At 43.1% G+C, this 16230-nt stretch overlaps 1 long non-coding RNA gene across 2 annotated transcripts in view; it reads right to left on the bottom strand.

The window, feature by feature from the left end:
• Positions 1-1598: 1598 nt before the first annotated feature.
• LOC129656143 (uncharacterized) overlaps positions 1599-16230 on the bottom strand; it is a 42958-nt gene continuing 28326 nt past the window's right edge. The window contains exons 1-3 of one of the 2 annotated variants that reach the window (XR_008716226.1): positions 5119-5189; positions 4264-4395; positions 1599-1701 (exon numbers count right to left, since the gene is read on the bottom strand). This is a non-coding gene — a long non-coding RNA (uncharacterized LOC129656143). Of the gene's footprint in view, positions 1702-4263; positions 4396-5118; positions 5190-16230 lie in introns of those variants that run through there. The other variant, XR_008716225.1, reaches the window with a different exon arrangement.

The following is a 16230-nucleotide window of genomic DNA, read 5'->3' as shown; positions in this document are numbered from 1 at the left end:
TTAGGGAGGGCAATCTGCTTCACTCAGTCTAGTGATTCAATGTTAAGCTCACCCAAAAACACCTTTACATAAACAGCAAGAAGAATGTTTAGCCAATATCTTGGTACCCTGTGACCCAGCCAAGTTGACACATAAAATTAACTATCACACACCATTCTTTTGAGCTTCTAGAGCAGCTTTCTGCAAAATATGTGCTTCATGGAGCCCAGTCTTAAGAAATGCTCCACCAAAAAGAGAGAAAGGGGGAGGGTGAGAGACAGAGTGAGAGAAACACTGCATGGTCAAATACATTTAGAAAATATGATAGATTTCTCTCTACCCTTGCCCAGCTCCTCGTCAAGTCTTAAAGGGTAGTAGCAGATAAAGACAAGTGAGAAGTCCTGTAATCAAGACAACTGTTTAAAGGTGTTTGACCCAGTAGTTCCCAGAATGATGGAACACCATTTAGGAAATGCGGCTCCAACAGTGCTTTTGAGCTGGCTGGACATTTGCAGCACATGGGGAGCTTATTAAGTGCCAGTTCCCATACTCTCACTGGAGTGAGATCTGGAAGTCCTCATTCCTAAACACTCACCTTCCAGGATGAGGAAGCTGGGAGCTGCTCCATTTGTCATTCACCCCATTCACTTAGGTGGGTCCAGGGAAGGGGAACCACTTGCAGTGAGATCTCCTTCTCCTTGGCCTGACCCCCTGCTTTGGTGAGGATATTGTGGAGACCATCCCTTCCTGGAGTCACTCCTATTGTCCTCCTAACAGGCTTACTTTTGGAGCCTGTTCTAAGCCCCAGGGAAGCAGCAGGATTAAGGAGCATAATAAATGAAGGGGCTGGGTGCACACCCAAAGTGTGGCACACAGTCGTGGGTCTCAGGCCTCACCTGGCCCTCTGCGTCCTGCTCAGTCGCCAGAGCCTCTTTCTGTCTTGGGCGTGCAGCTGTGGTTAGCTGTCCTCACACACTGTGCCTGCCCTCACTGTTCCCTCTCCTCCGTTACTTGATGCCCATCTTTCTTCACTTGGATAACTCTCTCTAAAGTGCAGCCCAGTTACTGTCTTATAGAAGTTTTCTCAAATACCGGGTAGAGCCCAGTGCTCCTTGGTGCTCCCATAGCACTGCATGCAATCCCATTCTAGCATTTAGTGCATATGGGCTACATTCATGTGTTTATGAGTTCACTCCTTCCTGGACCCTAACTCTATTCCCCTCCCCTTTAAAACTGAGGGTGTGTGTATGAAAAATCTGAGTTCCCACTGCATGAACACTTTGGCTAAAAACTGGTGTTCTGCATCTAAACTGCCCACCTATCGCTGAGTTCTAAGTGGCATTTGCTAGTGCCTACAAATTCACGATTTCCAAACAACTCACTGTCCTGCCCTCCCCTTTGTGAAGGGTTAGAACATCTCCACCAGGCCTTCAGTTCTCTAAGTCAGACAGTGTATATTAAATGTCTTTGAACCCCCCAGAGCCTGTATATTATAGGCTTTCAGTAAACCTTGGTGGAAATTAACTAAACTGTTGATAACTTCTTAGGAGACAGATCTCATTTATTTGATTCATTATCTTCATGATTTCATAGGCAGAAACCTAAGCCAATGATGTTTCTTCTTTGCCAGACTTCCATATTAAGGACTCAGAGATTCACCAGGGGGAAGAAGGGACGGCAAGCTGTCTGGAAATCACAAATTCATAAGAACTCAGCAAGTACCTGGAAGGAATTAGGGACAGGAGGGGCAATCAGGATTAAGAAATGACAGTAGCTTATAGCCAAAATCATCATGAAATGAGACCTCATATTTTGCCTAAATAAAAACATTTTAATTTCAAGAAGAAAAATTTTCTAAGTTAAATATATATATATATATATATTGCTGGTTCAGTGCTCTTATTTCATGAGCAGCCTGGACATTTGAACAATATCATCAGTCAAGGCCCAACAGGAGACCAACAGCAGTTGTAATTGGAGCTGTAATTGTGACAGTAACTGAGGAAAGATCAACAAAGGGACCAATGACAAAGGTATGTGTGTGTGTGTGTGTGTGTGTGTGCTCAGTTGTATCTGACTCTTTGCAACCCCATAGACTGTAGCCCACCAGGCTCCTTTGTCCATGGCTCCTTTTTCCAGGCTAGAATACTGGAGTGGGTTGCCAATTCCTCCTCCAGGGGATCTTCCCGACCCAAGGATCAAACCCATGTCTCCTGTACTGGCAGGCAGATTCTTTATCACTATGCCATCTGAGAGGCCCTTGACAAAGGTGAGAAGGGGTTAATTCTTGTCCAGTGAAACCAATCAGGGATGAAGAGGTGCCCAGAACCTAGCAACATTGGGAAGTTGCTCCTGCTCCTAGGCCTGAAGGGGTTACCAGAACCTGGGAATAACAGACTGCAGGGGGTTGCCCAGAGGAGCCGAGAGGGAGCTGGAAGGAATAAAGACACATGCTCACTCTCTGTCAGCCTTCTAGTCTTTTATGAGAACTCCTTGGCAAACCCAACCAGAGGACCAAGGACCAAGAAGCCTGTGGATACAAATCTCCAGCCTCCTGGGGCATAGAGCATGGTGGAAAGGAAGGAAAACCCATCTGAAAAGGCAAATGAGGATTATGCAGTGATCCCTTGATTAAAAAATAGTCACATTCCTTTACTTAATGTCCATATCATAGCAACTCAGAGCCCCAACTTCCCTCAAACTAGTCTCTTCTCAAGCCCTGAAGAGGGTATGTGTACTCAACTTCTCCAACTGGTAGTATACAACTCCTAGGCCCTTGCCTGCTGCTGGCTTTTAGCAACATCTGTGATATTGAATTATATTTGTTCTTTTTGAATCCTAAGAGAGGCTAAGAGAGAATAATTTTAGAGATTCTGGGAACTTCCTGATCACCTGATCTGTGATAGTCATGGATCCAGCTGTCTGCTGAGGTAAAACTATCTCCCATTGCCCTCACACACTGTGAATACAAAATACTAGATTTCCAGAGTACTGTAGAAAGAAGAGCTGCTTCTGGGTCATTTTACTGGACATTAAAATAGGAAACATGTCTTCATCTTATAGTCAGAGAACGGTGATATATCAGATGTCTAGGTTTTATATGAGAATTAAGGGAGAAATCTTTACTTTCAAAATTTTATGACCATTTTGGGTTAAGCTTAGGTCATTTCTTAATCTAAATGGCATTGCCTATCCTTAAATGGAACTGGAATTGTGATTTTTATGAGTTTTAGAGCCAGATTATCCACATCATCTATTATTACTAATCTTGTCTTGAACTGAAACACTACATGTTATTATAATAAACTAGTGAAATTTATTGGCACCCACCACCCCAGAGTGAGATAAATAGCTGTCTGAAAACATTTGGTGTGCCAAAAATTATAATTTTTGAAGGCTTACCACCAACATTTGAAGTCTTGAGCTCAGAACCCTGGTTTCGAGAATTCCAGTTATAGAATCACTGGCAACATTTCTCAGAACTAATTTGGTTGATGTGGGATATGTATCAATCAATGCCACCTCTTCCAATCAATACCTCCAACAGGATGTGGTGAAATTCTGTTTAATTTGTTTTCATAGCCAAGATGCCTCTTAGAATGTTTTCCCTGGGAGAGAGGGAGGAGGAGAGGAGATGCCAGATGCTTCTAACATCACCTACTGCTGGTCAGAAGCTCTTTGGGTATGAGAATATCAGGGGATTGTATTAAAATGTTTTTGCCTGCAAGTAACTGAAAATTTCAAGTCAAAAAGACTCACACAACAAGAAACATTTCTTGTTTTACATAACATAAAGCCCTGTGATAGGGTGGCTCCCAAGTTAGTGACATCACTAAGAACCCAGTTTCTCTCCATTTTTCTGCTTTGCCACCCTCTGCGCAAGTGTACTGCTTTGTCCTTATATTATTAGCTTGTGGGGATAAAATGGCAGCCACTGCTGTAAGTATCAAGTAAAAACACAAAAATGTCAAATAAAAGAAATACCCCTGTTTCTCTTTTAAGAAGGAGCTAATCTTCTCGGTTCTTACTGGTCTGAAGTGTATCACATGTTCAGGCTTACACTGTCTCTAGTAAGAGGAAGAGTAAGGGTCACTCGAAGTAGCTTAACTTCATCAAAACCCAGCCTCAGCAACCTGGGCATGGTCACAGCCCACCTGGAAGCACAAGGGCCTCACTAAGGAGTGGATACTGAATAGAACTGGGATTCAGTTAGGAAGGAGGGTGGTACCAGGCCCATGGGAGGAGGCAACCAACCGTGCCCACTGCAGACACCTAACCACATACCTGAGAAAGTGCCGAGGGAAGGATGGAAGGTGATGGGCGAGTCTGTACACTCAGGGCAGGATGCTTTTTACAGGGGTGCTGCTGCCTGCTCCTCATTCTCCACACAGGTGAGAGGAGCTCTGTTTTAGGAAACTGTATGGGCAAGAAACAAAGGCAAACCTAGCAGATGTCCTTTCAGTATATGCTTGCATGTGTAACATAATTTTGCATTTTTTATCTGCATAAACATCTTAAAGTATGTACCCAAAAGATGTATGTATTTTATCTGTATAAATATCTTTAAAGTATGGAGTTAAAAGGGCTTCCCAGGTGGCTCAGCAGTAAAGAATCTGCCTGCTAAAGCAGGAGACACGGGTTTGATCCCTGGGTTGGGAAGATCCCCTGGAGAAGGAAATGGCAACCCACTCCAGTATTCTTGCCTGGGAATCTCATGGACAGAGGAGCCTGATGGGCTACAGTCCATGGGGTCACAAAGAGTTGGACACAGCTTTGCGACTAAACACCACCAGCAACATGGAGTTAAAAAGATGAAAGGGGTAGAATTCTCAGTGTCAAGCACTCTCTACCTGGGCTGTATCATTTCCTGGCATGGTCTTCTACAAACTCTGACTCATTAGACGACTATGTGTCAGACCACTTGTACTAATTCTTCATTGGGAAAGTGCGATCCCTGTACCTGTAAGGAAGCCAAGAGCTTTCAGGTGCCATTTTCATATCATCATAAACTATCTCCAGGAAAAAAAGCTATGTTTGCTTTTCTGGGTCACACCTAGTCCTGCTCTCGCTGTCGGCTGGAGGACTGTTATTTCATGAAGTCTAGACTTCTTATCCCGCCCCAAGTGCACACCTGCTCACCTGTGACTCAACCACGAGAGAGCCGCCCAGCAGCCACCTGGCCTCCCACTCCAGTCTGCCTTTTGAAAGTCACTTATAGCTCCCTTTTGCCCATTCTTATCTCTTCTATTGGGCTTTCCAGGTGGTGCTAGTGGTAAAGAACCCACCTGCCAATGCAGGAGACGTAAGAGATGCAGGTTTGATCTCTGGGTCAAGAAGACTCCTAGAGGAGGGCATGGCAACCCATGACTTAGCATGCACTCACGCATCCCTTCTATCACCCTGAAGTTGGACTTATCAACCTTGTGTTGCAATTTTTAGAGTGCGTGAGTGCTCAGTTACTTCAGTCATGTCTGACTCTTTGTGACCCCATGGACCACGCATCCCTTCTATCACCCTGAAGTTGGACTTATCAACCTTGTGTTGCAATTTTTAGAGTGCGTGAGTGCTCAGTTACTTCAGTCATGTCTGACTCTTTGTGACCCCATGGACTATAGCCTGCCAGGCTCCTCTAGGCTAGTAATTTTCCAGAAACACAAGTTATCAAGATGAGTGAATGATCTTGCCAGCTAAACTGCCAGTCCTTTCATGAGTAAAGTCAATATTTTCTCAACCAGGGGTCTATCGGCTGGATACCAAATCAACTCTACCTTGAAAAGGTCAAAAATGAAACACCTTAGCTGCATGTTGCTAAGGGGCACATTGTTGTTCATTAGAGGCCCTCCAGACGTCATTTGTTAAAGGATGAATCTACCAGTAGCATGTGGCCTGTTGGGGCAAAGTCCTGCTTATAGCTGGCTAACCTCCCTTGAAGACCCTAATAGGGCCTTTCCTTCTACAAAAAGGTCCTACTTTTCCAGGGAGGCAGTATGGTTTAGAGGTTAAGGGCTCCATGCTGGAGTTACTGCATTTAAGTCCCGGTTCTGCCACTTACGTGCCATAGGATCTTAGGGAAGTAATTTCATGTCTCTGCGAACGTGTTCTCATCTGTAGGATGGTACAATAGGTGTGTCTACTTCATATGCATGTTGTAATTGTGACATGTAAAGTGATTGGTATATACCATGCTCAATAAATGTCAGTGGTTAATTTCATTATTTTTTAAATGTTTATGTTCTTTAACCCAGAAATTCTGCTTCTAGGAATTTTTTCTAAGAAAGTAATTATAGATGTATTTTAAAAAACCCACTATTTCTTTAGCATATTTCATAACTTAAAAATCTAGGTACAATTTAAATATCCAAGGATGAGGAATTGGTTGAATAAATTATAATATATCCAAAAAAATGAAATACTATTCAATAATTAAATACCAATATATCTCTGGATATGACATGAAATGATGTTCAAGATAAAAGTGAAAGAGGAGAGTGAAAACGTTGGCTTAAAACTCAGCATTCAGGAAACTAAGATCATGGCATCTGGTCCCATCACTTCATGGCAAATAGATAGGGAAACAGTGGAAACAGTGGCAGACTTTATTTTGGGGGGCTCCAAAATCACTGCAGATGGTGACTGCAGCCATGAAATTCAAAGATGCTTACTCCTTGGAAGGAAACTTATGACCAACCTAGACAGCATATGCAAAGCAGAGGCATTACTTTGCCAACAAATGTCCGTCTAGTCAAAGCTATGGTTTTTCCAGTAGTCATGTATGGATGTGAGAGTTGGACTATAAAGACAGCTGAGCGCCGAACAACTGATGATTTTGAACTGTGGTGTTGGAGAAGACTCTTGAGAGTCCCTTGGACAGCAAGAAGATCCAACTAGTCCATCCTAAAGGAAATAAATCCTGAATATTCATTGGAAGGACTGATGTTGACGTTGAAACTCCAATACTTTGGCCACCTGATGTGAAGAACTGACTCATCTGAAAAGACCCTGATGCTGGGAAAGATTGAAGGCAGGAGAAGAAGGGGACAACAGAGGATGAGATGGTTGGATGGCATCATCGACTTAATGGACATGAGTTTGAATAAATTCCAGGAGTTGGTGATGGATAGGGAGGCCTGGCATGCTTCAGTCCATGGGGTCACAAAGAGTTGGACATGACTGAGTGACTGAACTGAACTGAACTGATGTTCATGAAATATGGTTAATAAGTGATAAAAAAACAAAAATATAAAATGATATAGTAGATATCATTTTATTAAAAAGTAGATACATTTTTAAAAATATAAAAAATAATGAGCATACATGCATGCAAGGAAAAGGGTATACCAAGGTGTTAATGGTTTTTAGGATTCTAGACTAGTTTTCCTTATATATGCTTTTAATTTATCTATAATTATAAATAATCCATGTAAAAATTCAAAGAATTCCAAACTGTGTTGTATTCTTCCTGTCCTGAGCATGACTGACTGACCCAAATCTGCTCAGGAAATTAGAGCAAGGCTGTTCTAAGAGTAGGTACCCGGTCAAGGGCAGCTCACCCATGGGCATATCCAGTGACCCATGAGGTGTGAGGGCCTCTGCCCAACACAGGGACAGTGAACATCTGACAGAACCACTCTCCTGGGATCTGGACGACAGAGTGAGGAATGGAGCGGGGGAAGTCTGGCAGTTGAAGAGAACAAACTTGGACCTGTGAGTTGGGCCAGAGGCTCTACAGGAAAGAGAAACCATGGGGAAAAGGAGCAAAGGGGATTTCCATTGCGGCCTTTGGCTCCTCATGGCTTACTGGTTCTTGGACCAGCTTTAGTTCACAGCTGTCTTTAAAATCAATCTCAGTTCTGAGAGTATTTTTGAGTGAGTTCCTGTGTCTCGCAGCAAAAACATCTGAATGACCAGTTCCCCTACTACTTCCCAAATGGATCATGCATTTCTTTAGAGCAGACAGCATATCTTCTACACCATGCACATATAGCTCAAGTCTGGGCAGAGTTTTCACTAAAGTCATTTCAGTCATGTCCTATTCTGCAACCCCAGGGACTGTAGCCTGCCAGGCTCCTCTGCCCATGGGGATTCTCCAGGCAAGAATACTGGAGTGGGTTACCATGCCCTTCTCCAGGGATCTTCCCAACCCAGGGATCAAATCCATGTCTCTTTTGTCTCCTGCATTGGTAGGCAGGTTTTTTACCACTAGCACCATGCAGAGTTTAGTTGTTCATTTAATGCTTCATGTATTCATTTCCACACTCAACAAATACGTAATGTGTGTTTATGATGTGCTAGGTACACTTCTGAGCTCTAGGGATATAAGGATACAACAATAAACAAAATAGACAAAAAAATCTCTGCCCCCTGAATTGGTAAGATATAATAAATGAAATACATATAATTATGTTTTAGGTTATGAAAAGTGCTCATGTGAAAAATAAATCAGGAGAGGGAGCACTAAGGTGGAGAGATGGGAGGAAGAAGGAGTTGTAAATAACATAGTCAGAGAAGAGAAAAACATGGGAACAAAGTCCTAAAGGAGATAAAGGAGAACAAAGTCCTAAAGGAGGCATGCCATACAATTATTTGGGGGAAGAGCATTCCAGGCAGAGAAAACAGCAAGTGCAAATGCCCTGAGGCAGAGAGAGCCTGGTGTGTTTGAGAAAGATCAGTGACACCAATGTACTGGAGCAGAGCAAGCAAGGAGGAGAGAAAGGCTCTTGGAAATGGATCCATGCCTAAAACATGACGGGACCAGAGGGCAAGGGAGGTGTGAGGAAAGCAGAGGTTGTTCCTGAGAGGGATGTGTTGAGGTGAAGCCTAGACCGCCAATCTAAGATTGGAGAGTCAAACCTGAGCCCTTACTTTGGGTCCTACCTTTGGGTAGGAGAGGAGGTCAGCGAGGGAAGAGAGGGGCTGGATCACACGGTTGGGTCATGGAGGGTGCAGAGGACCCTGGCTTCTACTTCTAGAGATGTGAGGAGACACAGGAAGCTTTTGAGCAGAATAGAGGCATGTTTAACTCGGGTTTAACAGATTACCCAGGCTGCTATGAGGGCCTGGAGGGAGGCCAGGATATCTGCGCAACACCAGGGAAATGATGGGCATACAGATGAGGGAGGGAGTTATATCTGTGGTGAGAAGAGGCAAAGCCACATTCTAAATGTGATTTGAAGGTGGGTCATCGCAACAAACATGATATCCTAAAGAGATATGGCCCAAAACAAAGGCTCTGGCTCCAGTTCCAGGTTTAGGTCGAAGGTCAACATGTCCCTCCCAGGAACAACCATTATCTGTTCTCGTATGACTCATTTTGGTTTTGGACAACAGGGCATTTCCACAGGTCTCTGCCTGGATGAATCTTCTTTCTCAAATGATGCCCAACTTTCCTCCCTTCTGACTGCTCACCACCTATTGTCAAATAATTGAAAGAACCTCATTGTCCTTTTTGTGATCTTATCAAGTCTGGCAAATTCAGATGAAGTAGCAAAATTCCCCTTTAAAATTAATTTACACATTTTTGTTGAAGATGATAAAACAGATTCTGCATAGCCTTGGAAGTGAGCAGGGCAGGGAGACACCAAGGAATGCTCAAGGCCAGTGTTCCTAGAGAAAAGTTGCCCCTGGGTTGAAAGCTGAGAATCAACTCAGGGGGGTGATGACGGTACCTTCTGTGTCCTGAATCACTGCTGAGGCATATCAAACAGTGCTCTGTGGCCTCCAAGACTTAACATGCCTCCAAATACAGCTAATAAGTTACTGGGAAGAGTGTTAGCCCCTTGATAAACATCTCACTGAGGCTGAACAACATAACTTCTGGAAATTAATAACCAGATCTCCTCCCACAGCTTCACCTCCCACGAACAGAACACTGCTCATCAAGAGAGCGCAGACAGGTTTGAAACATACATTGTCCCCATCTTTCCAGCTATAAACAAAAGATGAATTAATAACCCAGGAGACAATTATGCTCAGAATCATGCCAGGAATGGGGCTGTTAAGTTTCTGAGTCAAACAGTACCAGAGCTAATGTCTGCCAATGCGTGTGGCTTAATTGCTCAAAGTCATTTTCAAGGAGCTGTACCAGAGGCTGACAGGCTTTGCTGGAATTATCGGAATTTTTTCAGGCTCTGTCTTGCTGGCCTACCTCATGCAGAAGTCAGATGAAATGTCAGAGGTGCAACTGCCTAAACTCCAAGTTACAAATTTCCTGCCCTGCCTGTGCTCATGGCGTTTCTCTGAAGTCCTTTGACTTTGGGATCAAATGATCTGGTTTTGAAATTTAACTTCACCACTTCTAGTTGTATGGCCTTTAACAAGAGACTTAATTAGCATCATTCAACAATATTTATTGAATACCTACTGTGTTCCAAGTACTGTAAACACTGATGAGTACACAGTTCTTAGAACCTTGATTTCCTCATATGTTGATACCATTCATATCCCCTTCTTTGAGAATAAGCTTAGCAGAGAGCAGGGTTAGTGAGAAGATTAAGTGAGATGTTTGCTAAGCAAGACATTTCCTTCCTGGAGAAGGAAATGGCAACCCATTCCAGTATTCTTGCCTGGAGAATCTCATGGACGGAGGAGCTTGGTGGGCTACAGTCCACGGGTCGACTGAGCGACTTCACTTTCACTTTCACTTTGCTAAGCAGTCAGCACAGGGTAAGTACACAGAGAATGATGTTCATTATTGTAATTTTAAGGGTGTATTCATGGGACTTATCTGCTGGTCCAGTGGCTAAGATTCTGAGCTCTCAATGCAGGGGGCCGGGGTTTGATCCTTGGTCAGGGAACTAGATTCTACATGGTGCAACTAAGAACGGGTATAGCCAAATAAATAAATATTTTTCTTTTCTTTTTTTAAAATTATTCTCCAGAAAGTATTAATATTTTACAGGGGGATTAAGAAAACCTGGTCCTCTTTGAGAATGTAATCAGAAGTCCACTCCAGAATTTCACACTCTTTTGAAGCAGTCTTTCACTGGTCCTTGCCCATGTTTCCAGGATGATTAATTTCATGGCAGCCTGATTGGACCATGGGTCCTCAAATATTTGGTCAGACATTTTCTGGGTGTTTCTGTGAGCGTATAAGCCAAGTAAAGCAGATTTCCCTCTTCCATGCTTGTGGGCCCAAACATTAACTGAAGCCCTGAATGAACAAGAAGGCTGATCGTCCCCTGAGTAGGAGAGAATCCTTTCCTGTCTGAGTGCTTTCAGAATAGGACATCATTTTTTTTTTCCCCTGCCTTCAGACTTAAACGGAAACATAGGTCCTTCTGGGGTCTTGAGGCTACCATCCTTTGGACACAAACTACACCATCAGCATTCCTGATTCCTAGGCCTTTAGACTTGATTTGACTAACCCCCCAGCTCTCCCAGACCTCCAGCTCACTGACTCATCCAGCAGACCTAGGGACTTGCTGGCCTCATAACTGCGTGAGCTGTAAGAACTTATTAACTTTTGTATGGTGTTTGGTAGAGAACTCAGAAACAATAAGAAGTTACTACCCCAATTAACTGGGCTTTCCAGGTGGCATTAGCAGTAAAAAATCTGCCTGCCAATGCAGGAGACGCAAGAGACAAGGGTTTGATACCTGGGTCAGAAAGATCCCCTGGAGGAGGAAATGGCAACCCACTCCAGTATTCTTGCCTGGGAAATTCCATGGACAGAGGAGCCTGGCGGGCTACAGTCCATGGGGTTGCAAAGAATCTGACATGACGGAGCATCTGAGCCACTTAACTTAACCCAATTAACTAAGTTTGCTTTGAAATTTTTTTCCACTTTATTATTTTCAAGATAGCCTTAGCTTAAAAAATGTATATTTTCATCTCTTGATTTTCATAAAGTGGATAAAAATATCTTACTACTTCAGATTAAATAATTCTCTCCACAGTCAAACATGTATCAAAGAGAACTGCATTCCCTTGTTTCAGCCTCTTTTAACATACCTGCCTTTAACAAATGTGTGGATTAAGCACTGCATACAGTAAAATATTTCAGTATATTCTAGCCATGAATTGCCCAACACTTAATCAGGAAAGTAAATAGCACAGGGATTAAAAAACCTCAAGCAATCTGGGTAAGTAGTTTTCATTGTACAGGATCCCTTTGCTAAGGCAGCATTGCTTATACATCACAGATGATTCTAGGGTCCACACATCCAGCTCTGGCCTCGGTGGTTTCCTGGTGTCAAGGACAGAATCCTCCTTGCATTATACAGTTTCATTGCCAGTGGGAAGAAAAACATTGTCTTGTTTTTCTTTTCTCCAATCACACCTAAACTCATGTCACATGCGACCTGTAGAAGCTGTGTCTCAGCTCAAAGAAAAGTACAGTGATGTCCCCCACATGCCTGCTGAAAATCTACCTGGATTGAGATGAGTGAAGGCCTTCCTCAACCTTCTCAATGCCTCGCCCACTTCCCCTCCAACCTCAGGGTCAGTCCCTGCTCCCAGTCTGCCTTCAGGGAGGTCTTGGTTGTAGCCAGTCCTGGGAGAAGGGTTGCTTTTTCCTGGGAGAGCTTTGGGAAGGCTAGCTGAGGCCTGGATGGCCCTCGTCCAAGTGAACATATGGTACCCAGAGTCATCTTTTGATGACCTTTGCTCAGGGAGGAGGCGGGATGTGAACAGTCCCCAGATCCTCCTTCTTTGGCTCTATGATGTGCTATCTTATGATTTCCAGATGTTTTTTTTCCTAATAATAGTTGCTTGATCTGAAGTGAGAGTGAGTGTGCATTCCCTGAACACACAGTGGACATGAGGAAATAATCTAAAAAGAGTGGGAAAATAGAATATTTGCAATTAAATACATTTTTTTTTTGGCCTGGATGATTCTCATAGTTGATAATCCACCCATGATGGTGTACCTATTAAAAGGAACAAATAAAACTATCCTTATTTTCAGATAACATATGTTTATGTATAAAATCCCAAAGAATCTTTTCTAAAAAGCCCAAAACAAACAAAAATGAAGCAAACAAACAAAAAAACCTTCTAGCACTAATAACTTAGCTAGGTGACAGGATACAAGGTCAATATTAAAATATCAATTGTATTTCCCATATATTGTCAATGACCATGTGGAAGCCAAAGCTAAAAAAATTATACCATTTACACTACATCCCTTCCCAAATAAAATATATGGACATAATTCTAACAAAACATGCATAGGACTTGTTTTCAAGAGATTATAAAATGCTGATGAAAGGAACTAAGGAAGATGTAAATAAATGGAAAAACATGCCATGTTAACAGTTTGGAAACCCAACCTAGTAAAGATGTCAATTCTCCCCTAGTTGATTTATAGGTTTTAACACAATTTCTATCAAAACCCCAGCAAAATTTTTATTGATTTAGACAAGATTATTATAAAATATATGTGGAAAGGCAAAGGAATTAGAATAGAAAATAATTTTAGAAAAGAAGAATAAAGTGGGAGGAATCACTCAGTTTTAAGATTTACTGTATAACTACAGTATTCAAGATAATGTGTCTTATGGAGGAATAAATACATAGGTCAATGAAACAAAATAGAAAAGCCAGAGATAAATCCACACATGTACAGTCAACTGATTTTTGACAAAGGAGCAAAAGATACTCAATGGAGGAAGGGTAGGTTTTTTTTAAAAACAGATGAGGCAAACAATTGAATATCCATAGGCAAAAAAACAAAACAAAACGCAAACCACACACTTTATACAAAATTAATTCATAAAGGATCATAGATTTAAATGTAAAACTATACAACCTTTAGAAGAAAACATAAACAACCTTCGAGATCTAGGAAAAAGTGAAGAGTTCTTAAACATGACACTAAAAGTACAATCCATAAATGGAAACATTAAGTTACACTTCATCAAAATTAAAATCTTTTTTCTGTGAAAGATGCTGTAAAGAGGTTGAAAAGACATGCTATAGACTAGCTATAGACATGCTATAGACTAGCAGAAAATACTTGCAAACCATACGTGTGGCAAAGGACTCTTGTCTAGAACATAAAGGACTTTCAAAACTCACTACAAAACAGGGGTTGGGGAGTTGGGGAGGGTGTGACTATAATGGTGAAGCACTGGGGATTCTTTGTGATGACAAAATGTTTTATATCTTGATTGAGGTGGTGGTTACACACATTTGCACATGTGAAAAGATTTCATAGACTCATATGTAAAGAAAGGAAATCTGAATAAGATCTGTGCCTTTTACTCATGTCAGTTTCCTGGCAGTGACATTGTCCTGCAGTTATGTAAATATTACCAATAGGGGAAACTGGGGGACAGTACACACAGCCTCTCTGTACCGTTTTCTGCAACATTCTTTGAATCTCTAATTATTTCCAAAGTAGAAGTCTTTAAAAATTGTTGCCTGGATGGTCCCCACCAGTAGATAATCCTCAGGATTACTGTGACTTTCCCACCATAGACAGCAGATCTTTACAGGAACGGACTGGGGCTTTTATCTCTTTATGACGTCCATATGCTGAACACAGACACGCTCAGTATGCTTCTAAATGACAGCTGTCCTTGACCTCCTTTGGTTCCCTCCTCCTACTGGGGTGTCTGCCTCCCTTGCCTTTACTTACAACTGCCTGAGATTTTCATCACCCAGTCCCAGAGGAGCTCCCCTTCTTCCAGATTCTTCAGATCTTGACGGCAACAGAAGGCTAGTCCAAATGAATTCTACACCTTCCACATGAGAGTAAGTTCTTTGAGGTAGACTCTCTTTCAGTCATGTGCACCCCTCTATCTCCGTCCCCTAGAACAGCGCCCAACACATAGTAGGGACTCCGGAAATATTTATGGACGGAGGGCCTGCCTATCCATTAAACAAATACAAAAAAGAAAGAGCAGAAACAATTTTGCATGCAAATTAAGGAGCAGGTCTACAGGTCTCTCCCCAGGAAGGAGGCAGCAACCTCTGTTACATATGTGTACCTTACATAAGGCCACCTAACACACATGCAAGGGCCACCCTGTGTGCAGCGATTACTCAGGATTCCTACAAATGCTGCAAAGAAGGGGCGCTGTGCAGTGCCCTCAGGTGAATTCTACTCAGAAGCATTTACTTAGCCCTACTGCCAACCACAGGGATTCAGAGGTGAGCAAAGCCTGCTTCCTGCCCTAAAGAAGCTCCTGGTACCACTGGGGGAGACAGACAGGCAAGCAGACCATTCCAGTAGGTAAGCCCAGGGTGCTAGGACAGTGAGCAGAGTGGAGTCCCAGTTGAACTCGGGGGTGACAAGGAATATTCCCCAACGCATCAGACAGATGGGGAGTTGGAAAGATAATCATTCCTGAGAGCATAGTGTCTCTCAGACTCTGGGCTAAATGCCTCATTGAGCCCCCTACTAACCCCAGAGGAAAGTTATTTCTTTCTACTCACCTGAATCTGGAGAACAAGTGGCATCAGGCAAGAAAGAGGAAGGAAAGGGTGCTCCCAGGTCAAGAGAGCAGGAGGTAGTGCTACATGATATCCGAGGCCTGTCAGTGCAGATGGCTTCTATCATTGGGTTAGAATTTGAGTGTGATTAAGGTGAGAATGCAATGGCACCCCACTCCAGTACTTTTGCCTGGAAAATCCCATGGAGGGAGGAGCCTGGTGGGCTGCAGTCCATGGGGTCGCTAGAGTCGGACACGACTGAGCGACTTCACTTTTACTTTTCACTTTCATGCATTGGAGAAGGAAATGGCAACCCACTCCAGTGTTCTTGCCTGGAGAATCCCAGGGACATGGAAGCCTGGTGGGCTGTCATCTATGGGGTCGCACAGAGTCGGACACGACTGAAGCGACTTAGCAGCAGCAGCAGCAGCAAGGTGAGAACGAGAACCAGGAATCACTGATGGGAGCCAGACCCTGGAAAGCTTCGTTTGATGCTCCCATGAATGCCAACAGCCTTCAGACCAGGCCCTGTGGAAGCCTGGCATTCGAGGGACTGAGTCAAAATTGCTGCAAATGTTTGGTTCAACTTTTTTCTAAATGTTTTTAGGAGAATGTTGTAGCAGATGCTATAGCAAATACCTCCTGCTCCTTAACATTTCAGGCCATACCTGCATGCTCTAAAGTGCCAGCTCTTGCGCTGACCAAGAGCTTTTTCTGACCGCCTGGGTTCACTGAGCCTGGCCACAAGGCTGGTTGCCCACACCCCACAGACCTCAACAATGCAGTTGGTTATAAAATACCAGCTTTATTTCCCCTTGGGAGAAATAATAGTGGGCCACATGTCCTATGCTGGCTCCCAGAGTTCCCCAGTGAACT

This window comes from Bubalus kerabau, chromosome 6 (assembly GCF_029407905.1).
Source record: "Bubalus kerabau isolate K-KA32 ecotype Philippines breed swamp buffalo chromosome 6, PCC_UOA_SB_1v2, whole genome shotgun sequence".
Lineage (NCBI taxonomy): Eukaryota > Metazoa > Chordata > Mammalia > Artiodactyla > Bovidae > Bubalus > Bubalus kerabau.
The sequence above is the reverse complement of the archived record's forward strand: the minus strand, read 5'-3'. Positions and strand labels throughout refer to the sequence as shown.